General features: G+C 43.7%; 1 protein-coding gene across 3 annotated transcripts in view; it reads left to right on the plus strand.

Annotated features, from left to right (window-relative positions):
• The first annotated feature begins 1,434 nt into the window (after positions 1-1,434).
• The window catches only part of SLC8A3 (solute carrier family 8 member A3), a 178,999-nt gene continuing 164,332 nt past the window's right edge, over positions 1,435-16,101 (plus strand). For all 3 annotated transcript variants that reach the window (XM_066388379.1, XM_066388382.1, XM_066388383.1), the window contains exon 1: positions 1,435-1,612. The gene's annotated coding sequence lies outside the window, so the exon portion shown is untranslated. The remainder of the gene's footprint in view (positions 1,613-16,101) is intronic.

The raw sequence follows: 16,101 nt of genomic DNA on the forward strand, positions 1-16,101 counted from the left end.
TAACTTGATTTAATCAGTTTAATCAGGTGACTGCAAGCATGTATATACTGCCTGCCCAGTGGTTTCACAGTGGATCAAGTGTTGATCTGGAATACTGAGGTCACAGGTTCAAAACCCTTGGCTTGCCCAGTGAAAGTACATATGACAAGCTTTGAACAGCTAAAGCAAAGCAATTATGTGTTGATACTTCTTGCTCCCCTCTTCATCTCTCTGTAAAATCAATAAATAAAGTCTAAAAAAATTAAAAAGAGGGGTAAGGGCCCAGTGTACATCCTGGCAGGTACTGCCTAAAACATCTTTGACAGATCATATTCTTTGTTGGTCCCATCAGATGAAGCACTGGGTTCAGGAGGGACTGGCCATGGCCATAATACATTTTTTTATTGTTGCATCATCTTTGTGTTCCTTTGAGGTGAAAGATTTTCCCTCTGTCCTGTTTATTTGTCAATGCATATCTGTTACTGTCTTTTGGGAAAGTTACCAAAATGACAAGTGACATCTTTCATCTTTGGGTCTCTAGGGAATATACAATACTTTAGGTCAAAAGATGCCTACTCATTTAATCTCTGGATTCATTCATTTGAATTAATCATTCTTTCAGTCCACACATATTTATTGTGCAATGACAGTAGGGCACGTTTCTATGCTAGGCACTATGGATACAAAGGAGAACTGGATTTTTAAACAATTGCAATGAGCAGTAGAGCATAGTAATTAAGAGCCAGAAGGCCTGAATTACTAACTCTGTGACTTTGGGCAAGTTACCTCACTTTCTACGCTTTAATGTTTTTTGTTGTTGTTGTTAAAAGATGAGAGTATTAATAGAACCTACTCATAGAGTTGGAGAATTTAAATGCTTTTTTTTTTGTTTTATAAATACTTTTATAGTGTTGACTGTATCAAGCACTGTTCTAAGCATTTTATCAAGAGGTAATTCACTTAATTTACAGGGCTTAAATAGTGCCTATCATTACTGCTGTTGTAGAGAATAGATGTGAGGCAAGAGTTGAGTGATTTAAGGAAGGTAGAGTAACCTGTGTCATAGGAATTTCGTAGCAGTTAAGGTTTTTTGTTTTCTTTTTTTCATTAAGCTGATAAATTTCCCATCCCACAAATAGCCAGAGGTTACAGTGCTGGCTTTAAAATAACTATTTTTTGCCTTGGCTGATTTTATCTAGCGCCTATGTGCCAGGGAGTGTTCTAAGAAGAAGTTAATCAAGAATTGGAATATAGGAAGTATCAGTTTCTCTGTTAGTTTGATGGCAAAGGCGAGTAGGAGTTCAAATCTGTAAATCCCAATTGCACGCCGGCGTACCGGAACCACACTGTTTCTGCAGTAATTTCCGGGCGGATGCCGAAGTATGTTACTATGGATCGATTGCTTTTGCCTGGCGGAAGTCTTTTAGAAGAGGACTGCGAATTCGGTGGCGCGAAGAGACTGGTCTTTGCTCAGGAGGGAGTTTGAGCAGCAGGAATTCGCGGAGCCGCTCTGAGCCCGTTTGGCAGGGCGTCCAGGTGCATCGGAGAGTTCAGTCATGCTTGTACGCGCTGTGACATACTCCTTGTCCAGGAACGAGACTATTCCTTACGGTGTCCCCACGGAGTTGGAGAGGTGAGAGCCAGGAGGCTTGATCCAGTGTTGGGGCGGGAGGAACGGGCGGTGCCTCCTGGTGCGATCCAATGGCTCGCTGTGTGTATGAAATACGTGCGGCCCACGACCCAGGGACCCTGGCGCCACAGGAGCGGTGGAGTCCTTTGGATTGGGAGTTTTTAGACAGCCCTTCTCAAGGCTGAGAGATTTGCAGGAGGTAACAATATTAACGTACACCGAGCCAGATTTTTTAACCCATCTCCTAATTACAAAGTCTACATTTTTCTTCTTACGCACTCAACTTCTCAGGATCACTGGACCCAAATGCCGTTAGTTAATGTACAGTTTTGCGGCATCTCCACGCACCACCAGTTTCCTTGTGAAATGGGCTTAGCTTAGTTCATATTTCACATAGTTGTAAGGATATGTACAGGGTTTAGCAAAATGTCTGCTAAGTGGGAGGGGCTCCCACAGTGTTAGCTGTGTTCTGCTTTATGTTTCTATAGCCCTTTGTACCTACACTGAGTATATTACCGCTCTGTTGTTGTGAGTCGGGGGCGCAGAGAGAGAGAGATCAGCAGACAGAATCATCAAGGACTAGCAAAGGACCACCGCTCGCTCAGGCAAATGGCCCTGAGTTCATGCAGTGTCCTAATTTTATTCACAAGACTTCAAAAAGCTTGTTTACTGAGAAATTGGCATAACATCAAGAGTAACTTTTACTTAAAGATACATAGAGTGCACCTGCAAGATAGCTTAGTAACAACATAATATCAGAAGGCATTAATTGCTATTGCTTCTATGGATCCCACAACATTCCTCTCCTTATTTTAAGGGATAAGGAAAGTACAGAAATCTTATGAGAATGTTTTACTGAGAAAAGCCCAGCAACTGCCTTCAGTCACATAGACTTGTTTCAGTGACTCGCCTTCAAGTCACAAAACAACTTTCTTGGCAAAACATTCTTTTCTTGTTGGCTGTGTTCCCATCCAAGGCCATGCAATGGGTTATTCCACTACACCGCTCCCATGATATTCGATGGTGTTCTTTATGTGTTTGTCCGGTTCTCTGGGAGTGTCCTGAGGATGGGGACCCTTCCCATTGCTCAGGGGACTACAGTTTGACATTGGTATAACAGTGGAAGGATTAGGCCAGCCTCGAAATCAGTTAGACCCGAGCTGGAATCCAGACAGCTCCCCTTTATTTGCTGTGTGGTTTGAGGCAAGATGTTTGCTTTCACAGTCCTCAGTCTTGTACATAAACGGCAATTGGGTAAAGCTTTGAAACAGGAGGTAGGCCTTTTAGTCAGAATTAAGTCCAGTTACACTAATGTGGCCAAAGATAAGGCCACTTTATTGTGAACATAAAGTAGTCTGTTTTGGGGAAGGATTATAAACCTTATCTCTGGTGGTCTGTCAAATATATTAGTTGGCTTATGGGCACAGTTGGGAGTTGGGAAGACAAAAGTATTGGATTCAATGTACTGAAACCCAACAAAACTACTGTAGTGAACTCAAACGATAAATCCTTTGTAGAAATGTTGAGAACATCATATTATATGTATATCCCACAATTACTATAAGATCTTCAAGGTGAATTATTTCCTCTGATAAATATCAGTAATCTTTATGGGATAACATAGAAGAGACACCAGGAATACACTAATAATTTTCTTCTCTGTTAACCCCCTCCCCCACTGCCAAATAATGAACTTGCTGCTTGAGCTACTTCCCTACCCATTCCCTAAATTTCCCTGGCTGATATCATCAGAGACCCACCAGTTTCTAAATCCAATACTTTCTCATCTTTATCCACCCTGACCATTTTATTGTATTTGTTACTAATTCTGACTTTCTGCTTTTTCAAAAGCCCTGTTGTTTTACAGAATTTGCTAACTTGTAGCTGTTTCTCATTTTCCTTCGTTCTTTTCTTTGATCATTCTTTCTTTCTTGCTTTCTTTTTTATTCAGTGAGAGGAGGGGAAGCAGAAACAGACTCCCATATGTGCCCTGACCAGGATTCACCGGGCAAGCACACTGGGGGGGGCAATGCGCACTAGGGGGCGATGTGCCTGAGGCAGAGGCCATGGAGCCAACTCGCTGCAATTGAGTCATGGCTGTAGGGGGAGGGGGGAAGAGAGAGAGAGAGAGAAGTGAGAGGAGGAGGGGTGAAGAAGCAGATGGGCGCTTCTGTGTGCCCTGACTGGGAATCAAACCTGGGATATCCACACGCCAGGCTGATGCTTTATCACTGAGCCAACCGGCCAGGGTCTCTTTGGTCTTTCATTAATCTGTATTTTTTAGTTGGAAAGTCAGAGGGCCAAGATTTGCCCAAGACAGTAATTAAGGTATATGAGCAAGGATAGACAAATAGACGAGATTAAAAATAATAGAGATTCCAGGAAAAAAAGACCCATGTATGTCAATACCTGTGCTATGGAAGAAAAAATTAAGATGTTGTACTATGTAAAGGAAGATCTCTTAAATATATGGTGTTGGGAAAAATAGCCACATGTCAAACGTAGAATCTTCTATCCCACACCACGTAAAGTCAGTATTCCATTAGCTCTGTGTCATATGTAAAAGATTAAAAAATTTTAGGTAATCTATTCAAAGCAGAAGAATCTTAGATGGGACATGAAAATCATTATAAAGGAAAATATTGATAAGTTGTACACTATTAAGATTAAGAACTGGTGTTCATCAAAAGATCACATAAAGGGCCAAGATATTTGCCACACATACAATTAGTAGAGGGTTTGTGTCCAGAAAATAAAACGAACTTTTTATAAAACAATAAGTAAAAGGGCAAAGCCTTCACAAAGAAGGGTATCCAAATGCCCAATACAAATGTGAAAAGTGCTCAACCTTATTAATCAGAAGGAAATGCAAATTAAAACCATAACGAGTTACCATTGCACATCTGACAGAAAGGCTAAAATTTTCAAAGAAGGAGAAAAAGGGCAGGAATTGGCAAGGATGTGGAACAACTAGAAATTTCACACACTGCTGATGGACTACAAATTGGTACAATTAATTTGGAAACTGAAAGACATGCCCGTGCATCAAGATACCGTATGTACGTTATAGTTGTTCATAGCTGCATAGGAATTCATAACAGTAAAAAACTAAAGTCAACCAAATATCCATTATCAGCAGAATAAAAAATAAATAAATTTATATAGTGGAATACTCTACAACAATGAACATTAAAGTACTATAGCTACATGCATGGATAAATTTCCCAAGTGTAATATGGAATAAAAAGTCAAATATAAAAGAACACGTGGTATACAGTTTCATTTAGATAAATATAAAAAATAAACTTTATGGATTCATGCCTCAATAGTAAAATATGTGGAAAAACAGCAATTACTATATATGCCACAATAATATTTTATCTTTTGGGAGAGGTAGGAGATAGTCATTAATGAAGGGTTATATGGGAACTGATCTAGGTCATGGGTCTTCACATTACATACAGCCCACAGGCCAAATCTGGCCTTCTGTTTTTGTCAGTAAAGTCTTATTAACACATCCATAATCTTTTATTTGCTGTTGTCTGTCACTGCTTTTGCTACAACATAATTAAGCAGCAGTGGCAGAGTCCATATGTCTTCAAAGCCCCCAACATCTACATCTGGCCCTTGATAGAAAAAGTCTGCCAATCTTTGCTCTGGGTGATGGTTACATGCGTGCACTTTGTGATCATTCATTGAGCTTTCTGTGTTTTTTTTTTTTAATTTTCTTTATTTTGTATTTTTTCTGAAGTGAGAAGCGGGGAGGCATACAGACAGACTCCTGAATGCCCCCGACCGGGATCCACCCAGCATTCCCACCAGGGGGCGACCCCCCCCCCCCCCGCGTTGCTCCACTGCAACCGGAGGCATTACAGCACTGAGGCAGAGGCCATTGAGCCATCCTCAGCACCAGGGCCAACTTTGCTCCAATGCAGCCCTGGCTGCGGGAGGGGAAGAGAAAGACAGAGAGAAAGGAGAGGGGGAGGGGTGGAGAAGCAGATGGGCGCTTTTCCTGTGTGCCCTGGCCAGGAATCGAACCCGGGACTTCCACATGCTGGCCTGACGCTCTGCCACTGAGCCAACCAGTCAGGGCTGAGCTTTCTGGGTTTTTTTTGTTTGTTTGTTTGTTTGTTTTTTTGTATTTCTCTGAAGCCGGAAACGGGGAGAGACAGTCAGACAGACTCCCGCATGCGCCCGACCGGGATCCATCCGGCACGCCCACCAGGGGCGATGCTCTGCCCACCAGGGGGCGATGCTCTGCCCCTCTGGGGCGTCGCTCTGCCGCGACTAGAGCCACTCTAGCGCCTGGGGCAGAGGCCAAGGAGCCATCCCCAGCGCCCGGGCCATCTCCGCTCCAATGGAGCCTTGGCTGCGGGAGGGGAAGAGAGAGACAGAGAGGAAGGAGGGGGGGTGGAGAAGCAAATGAGTGCTTCTCCTATGTGCCCTGGCCGGGAATCGAACCCGGGTCCCCCGCACGCCAGGCCGACGCTCTACCACTAAGCCAACCGGCCAGGGCCTGAGCTTTCTGGTTTTGACGTGCATTTTTTTGTTTGTCTTTTATGTATCACAGTTTTGTTTTGTTTTTTAAGTTAAAAAGCAGTGGAGTGTAGTAAGTATTCTAATGCAGACATTGCCAAATCACTGCGAAGCACAGCGAGGGGTTAGCACTGTGAGAAAGTGTGAGAAGTCCCAGAGGGAGTGATGGTGAAGCTGGATCTGGAGGCCTGAAGAAGGTCATGCCAGCTAAGAGGGAACATGCTTGGGTCTGTGAGGCACCAGGGTGCATGGGGCCAGACGGGAGAAGGGGTGAGTGAGGCAGGGAGGGGCAGGAAGGGAAGAAAGGACTGTCCCAGCGACCCACAATGAGGAAGCACGTTAACAGCACAGGTACCAGCGTGTGCCGGCAAGAGGTGTGAGAGGAGAGAGCACATTTTATAGAACAGACATGGCTCAGTAAGGTGGTGGTGACCGAAAGGCATCCAAAAGGTGTGTGAAAAAACCCAGCTTGCATTTTATTGAGGCGTTGTTGGCAACAGTGTAGGGAGGGCTTGGAGGAGGGCAGCGCTGGGAGTGGGCAGCGGCAGCGAGAAGACTGTTTCCCTACAGTAGCAGCAGTCTTAGAGGACCTTCTCCTGCAGCACACTTCAGGGCCGTTTAACGCCATTTTTGCATTCTGCTATTACTGATCACTGCTGCTGTACTGAACTGTTTATCCCAACCCATCCCTCCCATCTTGCTCAGTTTGGATTTTTACTTATTCAGCAGCTGACCTTTACCTTGCTTTTCAGATTTGATGCATGATCTTGACTTCTCAAATATGACATTGTTGCTTCTCAACAACCAAACTACCTTAGCTAACACTTCTCCAGGGGTTCACCCTGCCACCAGCACCCTCCCATCTCCCGTCCTCCCTCAGGCAGTGTTCTCATCTGGCCTTTCTGGTTAAAATAGGACTGTGGTACAACACATGAGAGAGAAATGGTGCGGCTGCTACTGAGGCGAGCAGAGACAGAGCAGAATGGAGGAGAGAGAGTCAAGAAGATCTGAAAATAGAACTGACCAGATACGGGGGCAGGTTAGATGTGGCAGTGAGTAAGAGGGAGAAGCTGAGGTTCCAAGGTTTCTGAATTGTGCTGCTACCAGTATAGGGAAACAGGAGACAGAGCAGGTAGACCCTGTTTTGTTAATGTTTCAAACATCACTGAGCGCCATCTGTGTCCTAGGCACTCTGGCAGGATCTTAGGTTCAAACGTGAGTAAGAATGCACAGTCAGCTGAGTCTTCATTTGCGCTATACAATAGCCCTGTTGCATGCAGACAATTAGTTACATTGGCAGGTGGGCTCTTGAGGCTCTGAAATGTCCTCATAGTGAGCTGATGGGGAATCTGGGACTCACCTGAAGCCTCTGCCTTAGGGCTTTTTCCTCAGCCAAGTGAGGTAAGGTGTGAGTGTGAACAGTGTGTGAGGCCTCCAGAGGTACTAGCAACAGTCAGACTGAGAATAAAATAAACCAGCTCGTTGTGTTCACTGTAGCCACGCCAGGGTTACAGGGTGGCTGGTTGGCAGTCTCTACTGCCAGCTCTCATTCCATGGTCAGCTTCTGTAGCAGCCATCAGCTTCTCACTGCTCCTCCGGGCCTGGTTTATTCAAGCCTTCATTCTGGAATTCTCATGGATTACTTGGACAGCTACTAAGTCCTTGAAACTGAGCTAGGTATCAGAACCACAAGGAATCCGACATTCTCTGCCCTCAGGGAACTCGCAGTCTTGTAGATCAAGTAGAATTTGTAAACCAGTGAGGTAAATGGAGGCTTTGGGGACCTGGAGAGCCATGGGACATGACATAGGGATCACATAGGAGGAAATGATCAATTCTCTTGGGACTCAATCTTGAAAAGGAATAGTGTTTCAGAAGGACAATTGAGCAAATAGTAAGGATAACAGCCTGAATTAAGCTACAGGGCCAGAAAAGTCTGCAGTTGGAGGTAGCTTTCTGAGATACTGTTATTTGCATGGGTGTGTGAGTAAGCAGTTAACCATGTTGACATATAAGGAAAAATCACTTGACCTGTGGTGGCGCAGTGGATCAAATATCGACCTGGAATGCTGAGGTTGCTGGTTCAAAACCCTGGGCTTGCCCCGTCAGGGCACATACAGGAAACAACTACTATGAGTTGATGCTTCCTGCTTCCCCCTTCTCTCTTCTTTCTAAAATCAATTAATAAAAAAACTAAAAAAAAAACACCCCCCAAAATAAGGCAAATTCAATATTTATTCTTAAAAAAGTGACAGGATAAAGATTTAAGGCAAATGAATATATGTTAATAGGACTCGCTAGGTAAGAATCAGAGTTAAAACAAAATACCATACAAATAGGTTCTATTATGGGAGGACATCATACATGGGAATCAAAAGAAGAAAGTGTTTCAAGAAGTGTTCACTTGTGTCAAAATGAGACTTCATGTGGGAATAGAGAACTGATTAGTGAGTCAAGCAACATAGAGGTCATCAGGATTTATGACCTATTTCAGAGGAGAAATAGGGTAAAGGTGAATTGGAGTGGCTTGAAGACAGAATGGGAAGTGAGGAAGTGCAAACAACTGATACAGAAGACTTCTGGAAAATATTTTGCAGTTGAGGCAGAGAAATGGAGAGGTAACTGGAGAGAGAAGACCGAGCTGATTGAATGACAAGGAAGCTTTACTGGGAAGTCCCTTTTATTTTTTTTATTTTTATTTTTTTAAGACTTTATTCATTTTAGAGAGGAGAGAAGGAGGAGAGAGAGAGAGAGAGAGAGAGAGAGAGAAGAGGGGAGGAGCGGGAAGCATCAACTCCCATATGTGCCTTGACCAGGTAATCCCAGAGTTTTGAACCAGCGACCTCAGCATTCCAGGTCGACGCTTTATCCACTGCGCCACCACAGGTCAGGCCGGGAAGTCCCTTTTAACTTGGCACTAATCTACTACTTAAGCAAGTTGCTTAACCACTCTGGGTCTCATTTTCTTTAACTGGTGAGGGTAAAAACCTTACATATAGATGAAGCCCCAGAATGATGCATCTCATTCAAAGCTGGTCTCAGCTCTGATCCAAATAAGGTGTGTGTATGTGTGTGATCACATTTGTATGCTTCATATCAAATGTTTACACACATGCATAGCCACTTCAATTAAGAGATTCTTACAGAAGTTAAACGAATTTAAGTAAAAATGTTCCTACTTTCCTTCCTTTTTCTTCGTTTTCTCTTCCTGGATCCCCAGAGGAAGAGTGCTGCCCACAGGAAGATTCTGCACTCTTCTCAACCAGGAGAGGGAAGTCAAGAGAGGTCAGTCAGGAAAGCTGGCTGAGGATGAGAAGTGGGAAGAAGTTGAATGCTTTCAGCCCAGGATCGATCTGTTGGAGATCTCCATCTCACTTTGGAGCTTATCTGCACAATTGCTTTCTGCATGTGGACACCATATGGTGGGAGTAATAAGGCCTTTAAAAGGCAGGCTCACATCTAAGGCAGACAGACCCCTACGAGGCAGAGACTGAACAGAAAGCATCAGTATGTAACTAAGGAAACAGCATGAAAGAGCCTCATCTGGGGCTTTCTGAGCAAGAGGAATACGAACAAACCAAAGCTCTAGGTAGAATGGAGAATGTTTATAAAGTGCAGTCAGCTTTGTATTTGCTTATTCTCAGAGGGATGAAAATCAAGAAACTCAAAACCGGAGCAGTTTTTTTGTTTGTTTGTGTGTGTGAGAGAGGAGAGAGAGAAAGAAAGAGGGGGAGAGGAGGGAACAAGTTGGGATGATCCTACCCTTCAGATATGGCCAAGACTGATAAAGAGCTCCATACTGGAATTACGGAAATACTAAATTTCTCCCTAATTCTGTGAATTTGTAGAAGGGCCTGGGTCCCTCAGGATTGTCATTGACTCACACTTCTGCTTCCATCGAATGCATTCAATTTATAGATCGTTTCCACACCCTTTTACCAAAGTTGGAATTCAGTTTGCATCTTAGCTACTGTATGGCCTTAGACAATTACATAACTTATTTGTGTTTTTGGTGCTTCACTTGCAAAATGGTGAAAATATTACTGCTTACTCTATAGGGTTTGCCTTGAGTGTTATTAAATAAGGTATTTGATATAAAGCACTTAAATACATTAGTGTATGTAAAAAGCTTAGAATACCACTTGGCACATAGTAAGTATTTTTACGATGTTATGATCATGTTGACTTGGTATTATGCATCAAACCAGATGTTGAGCTCGGGCTCTTCCTTTTTTCTACCCAAAACAACCCTACTCAAAAGGGGCATGTGTGTGTAAGACTACTAAAGATTGGGGCGATGAAGAAATTTGAAATTTGTATTTCATTTGTGCCAACACTTAGAATCTAGGGTATCCAGTTCTCTTCCTAAGAGTTCCTCAAATGTTTCCAGTTTGAACTTCCTCTCTTCTCCTACTCCACTCGTCCCACATTTTCAGTCTTCATAAATATAGAAGGTTTTAGCAATCTGTTTCTTTCCCTTTGACTCTCTCCTGACTTACGCTGTTAGGCCTTCATTCTGTTAGTTAAAAATATTTTTAAAAATTTTTATTTATTGATTTTAGAGAGAGAGGAAAGGAGACAGAGAGAGAGAGAGAGAGAGAGAAAGAGAGAGATGCATTCATTGGTTGATTCTTGTATGTGCCCTGGCTGGGGATCAAACCTGCAACGTTGACATATTATAAGGACACTCTAACCCAGAGGTTTTCAACCTTTTTACCCTTTGGGACTGGTGAAAATAGAATTATTTAAGGGACTGCTAAGGCAGAAATTGCCCTGAGCATAAGCAAATTTGACCAAGATCTCTGGGTCTATAATCGTCATACAGCACCAGGGTGGTTCATCTTTTGCAGACTGGCACGAAATTTCTGGCAGACAGGTCCGTGGACAGGTGTTTGAAAAACACTGCTCTAATTGACTGAGCTACCCGGCCAGGGCCTTAAAAATCTTCTTAAGCATGGATATGTCTTCCTTCTGTAAGAATATAGCATGCAGTAGATGAGATTCCTAATGGTTCTTTACTACTGAAGTATGCTGAAACAATCTGATTCCTTCTGTAAGTCCACATTTTCACACTTAAGGCTACAAAAGTAAAGCAGGACACTGGGAGCCCCTCAGAGCAGAGATGGAACCCTACTCATCTTTCTATCTGCAGCAGTACCCAGTAGGTGGCTCAGAACTTGAGGCATTCATCGACATTCATTGTCTGTCTCTTTTTAGGAGAATGAAACAGTTTCTTCAGGTAGAAGGCTCCAGGCCTGGTGTTCCTTTGAGTTAGTGGGAGTAAAGTTGCAGAACTTCTTCACTCCCTTGATGGTAAAGCAAGAGATTCCTTTTGGGCTCAGCTATGTACCAGAGACCCAAATGACATTTATTCTACTGCATAATCCCAGGATGAATAATTTCAATCATCAGTAATTCTTATTATTTTCATTCCACAAGACTCAATATCTGACTTATTTTGATACTATAATAATCCCTCTTGATATTCAGTTTCTTCTGTAGAATAGTAAATAATTCAAATTTCTACCAGATTTAACCTTCTGACCATAGTTATTCCTCTAGTGGAGTATTCCTGGGAGAGGTGGCTTCAAAAAGGGAGAGGTGATGTTTTTTTCCCTGCAGACATGTTGTTTCTCAAATGGCAGATATCCTTTTGTTCCCTACACATTTTTGTTAAAAATGTTTTTGTAATGAAGAGTGTGACTCTATTGCTTGATGTTTGACATCTTTTAAGGTTCACCATTCCCTCTTCCCCCTTTGTGTCAGATGTGGGCAAGCCCATAAGAAGCCCAGGTGGCCTTTCCTCGGCGCCTGTGGCAGTTTAAACCATGCATGGGAGCCTTTGTCCCAGTCACCCTCCCTAGGCACCACGGAAACCACAGCCAGTCTTTTCCTGCTCTCTCAAGCCACTGTGGGCTTGCTTGGGAGCCAGCCTGCTCTCATTATAGGAGTAATGCAGTGTTTCACAGCTGCCTGGTGTGTGTGTACATTGAAACCAGAATTTGAACTATTCAGCTTGAATAGGGTCCATCCTGACTCGAACGTGTCTGCAATGATTTTATTAAATATTTAATGCATACAAAGAAATATTTTATGTTTTAAGGTATAAAAGTAGCAATTTTTAAAAGTTCTAAACCTGTCACCGAACCTGAGAAATAGAATATTACCAATATATTTGAAGTGCTTTTCCCTGATTTCATGCCTCACCTTCCATATACCGATCCCCTCCCCTAGCTAATCAGGATATTAATTACCCTGGCTCTCTGGTTAGCACTCCCCATATTTGCTTTTACATTTTAATTGCAGATGTGAGTATTTATAAATTACATATTGTTTTGTTTTGTGTGTTTATTAACTCGGTATAGATGAAATCAGACTGTACCGGCTGTTGGGGTTTCATTCATGTTGATTTATGTAGCTGCATGCATTCATTTGTGTGTAAAATGGGTAGTAAAGGGAATAATCAGTAGTGGTTCTGACCTTAGGACCAAGTGCAGCTGTGAAGGCTGTAGTTTCATGCCACTAACTTTTCTATTAAGTTTTCCTAGAAATTGTGATCAACCAGAATCCTGGAGAAGTTATAGAGGAACGGAGTGAACTTAATCAGCAGAGCAAGTAGACCTGAATGGTACAAGGGGTGGAGCATAGTAGACAGTATCGGTGCTCTGGCCAGACCTCTTAGGCTTCATTTTATTGCTTCTGCATGTCCGTTCTTTTCGAGCTGCCGTGTGTGATGCTACTAATGGCTCACACCAGCTACATTTTCTAGAGGCTTGCCCTTGGTAGACTGGAGCAGTAGCACCAGGAGGTGTCTGGAAGTTGTGGACTACTCATCCCTGCATCAGTTGGTAAACATTGCCTAAGGGCTGATAGGGAGGTACAGGAGCCTCACTCGTCTTACTGAGGCAAAGGCTGCGGTGTGGTATGTGCATCAGAATTCCCGGAGAGTTCAGGCTGAGGTACAGCCACACTCTTGCTTTGCTTCTTTCCTTGGCATCTTCTTTTTCCTTTCATTTTCTTCCTTTTTATTTTTTTAAGTGAGAGGAGGAGAGATAGAGAAACAGAGTCTTACAAGCATCCTGACCGGGATCCACCTGGCAACTCCTGTCTGGGGCTGATGTTCGAATCAACCGAGCTATATTCAGCACTTGGGGCCAATGCTTGGACCAGCTGAGCTATCCTCAGTATGCTTGAAGCAACAGAGCCTCTGGCTGTGAGAGGGGAAGAGAGAGAGAAGTGGGAGAGGGAGGGGGAGAGAAGCAGATGGTCACTTCTCATGTGTGCCCTGAACAGGATTGAACCTGGAATGTCTGCATGCTGGGCCGATGCTCTGTCCACTGAGCAAAGCTGCCAGAGCCACATTTTTTTTGGTTGTGAGGATAGACCCTAAAAGATGGAGTTGATATGCCGATTGGTCTAAAACAGGAGGCCCAAGGTTGTGTTTGGCCTAAGATTTCTCATGTAAATATGTAATTTCTCCCTTTAAAAAATTTAATTATATCTTTTGGCTTCTGTAAAGTTTATTCTGTTTTTTCCCTAATGTCTAAAGATGGAAAGCTGGTTCATTAATGTTGAGCCTCTTTAGTGCTTACTTAGGAATTATATAATTATTCATTTTCCTCAAAATAAGATTTTAGCAGTGTCTCACAACTATTGCATATGACTTGACCATTCAGTATTAAGAATTTTCTGATTTCCGTTATGACTTTTTAAAACTCACAAATAAAAATTTAAATTTCAGACTTCTGGTCAAGATGGCGGCATAGGTAAACACGGTATTTGCCTCCTCCCACAACCACATCAAAATTACAGCTGAACTACAGAACAGCCATCATTCACAACCGCCTGCAATCTGGCTGAATGGAAGTCCTACAAGGGAATTAAAGAAGAAGCTACATCGAGACTGGTAGGAGGGGTGGAGGTGCAGAGTGGGCTGGTCCCACAACCCCGTGTGGCAGTTTAAGATTGGGAGGGATATCTTGGCTGCAGAGGTCCCCCCTGAGAAGCGAGGGGTTCCAGAACCTCAGCCCAGGGTCCCGGTGCCAGGAAGAGAAGTCCCCATAACTTCTGGCTGTAAAACCCAGTGGGGATTGAGGCTGAGGGAGACGGAGGGCTGCTGGAGGCCCAGGCAGCTCCTCTTAAAGGTGCCCACACATGGACTAATGTGGACTCACTCCCTCTGAGCTCCAGCACGGGGGTAACAGCTTGAAAGGCACCAGCGACTTATGGGGAGGAACTGAATTGTCCAGTATCATGAGAGAACTTGGGGTGGAACAGCACCCTCCTAGACAGAAATGCTGGCAAACACCATTGCTTTTCTGATGAGCCCTCCCAGTGGAGCTGGCAGGTGGCAGGCAGGAGCCATATCTGAGTCTCCATCCACTTGGCTCACTCACACTGTTTGCCCTGCCCTGGTGATTCCCTGAGGCCCTACCCTACTCAACTTTTAGGCCCACCCACGATGTTATCATGGCTTTTCCATTTGAATGACCTGTCTTGGCTCACACTTCAGATTTTCCTAAAATCTCTCAAACAAGCAGCTTCTGGCCTCACTGTGATCTGTACTTTTTGTTAAATGGCACCAGACCTAGCACTAGCAGCAACTGGCCTTGGTTCATAGCTTGACCTCACCTGGGCACCTCCAAGCCACCTGCAGATTGCTTTGTAGGTCATGCTGCATGGCCCTGGGCAGAACACAGATGGCAGCTGACCTTGGCTTGCACCTCCCGGGAGGTTCCAGAGCCAGTGTACCCAGTGGACTGCTTGCACGTCAAAGTACCGTGACCCAACCACCTCCACAGTGACACTCTCAAAGAGAGGATCCTGCAGGCATTAGAACGCCGTTGAGGAGGGCCCCTGTACAGCTGATCCTCCATCGAGGTCAGTGGTCACTGGTCACATCCAGTCGTTGCAGCCGACAGCCTGTGGGTACATGCCTCCCATGGTATGCTAACAGCAGTCAAGGCTCAACTGCGAGATGACACAGCCCACGTGGGGGACACACCGTGAGTGCCCAGCTTGGAGTCAATTGGGGAGGCTGTGTCAGTGGATCCTATAGGACACCTACTACATTAGACCACGCTGCCAAGCCTGGGAGACACAGCGGCTCCACTTTATCCACAGAAACAAACACAGAAAGGCTGCCAAAATGAGGAGACAAAGAAACGTCCCAAATGAAAGGACAGAACAGAATTCAAGAAAAAGAACTAAACAAAATGGAGACAATCTACTAGATGTAGAAATCAAAACACTGGTCATAAGGATGCTCAGTGAACTTACTGAGGACTCCAATAGCATGAAAAAGGATATGGAAACCATAAAAAAGAACCAGTCAGAAGTGAACGATACACTAACTGAAATGAATAATTCTTTGCAGGGAATCAACAGTAGAGTACATCAAGCCAAGAATCAAAACAGCGATATGGAAAATAAGGTAGGAAGCAACACCCAATCAGAAGAACAAAAAGAAAAAAGAATCCAAAAATTGAGGATACAGTAAGGAGTCTCTGGAAAAACTTCAAGCATACCAACATTCACAAATGGATATGCCAGGAGAAGAAAGAGCAAGGAAATGAAAACCTATGTGGAAATAATGATGATGGAAAAATTCCCTAACCTGGTGAAGGAACTAGACACACAAGTCCAGGAAGCGCAGAGAGTCCCAGACAAGATGTACCCAAAGAGGCCCACACCAAGACACATCATAATTAAAGTGCCAAAGATTAAAGACAGACGATTTTATCATAAAAGCAGCAAGAGAAAAGCAGTTATCTACAAGGGAGCTCCATAAGACTGTCAGCTGATTCTCAACAGAAACTTTGCAGGCCAGAGGAAGTGGTAAGAAATATTTAAAGTGAGGAAAAGGAGGGACCTACAACCAAAATTACTCTACTCACCATCTTTATCTCTAGAAATGTTTTCTGCTTTAAAATCTCATGATTTGGGCCTGACCTGTG

The sequence above is a fragment of the Saccopteryx leptura genome, chromosome 6 (assembly GCF_036850995.1).
Source record: "Saccopteryx leptura isolate mSacLep1 chromosome 6, mSacLep1_pri_phased_curated, whole genome shotgun sequence".
NCBI lineage: Eukaryota > Metazoa > Chordata > Mammalia > Chiroptera > Emballonuridae > Saccopteryx > Saccopteryx leptura.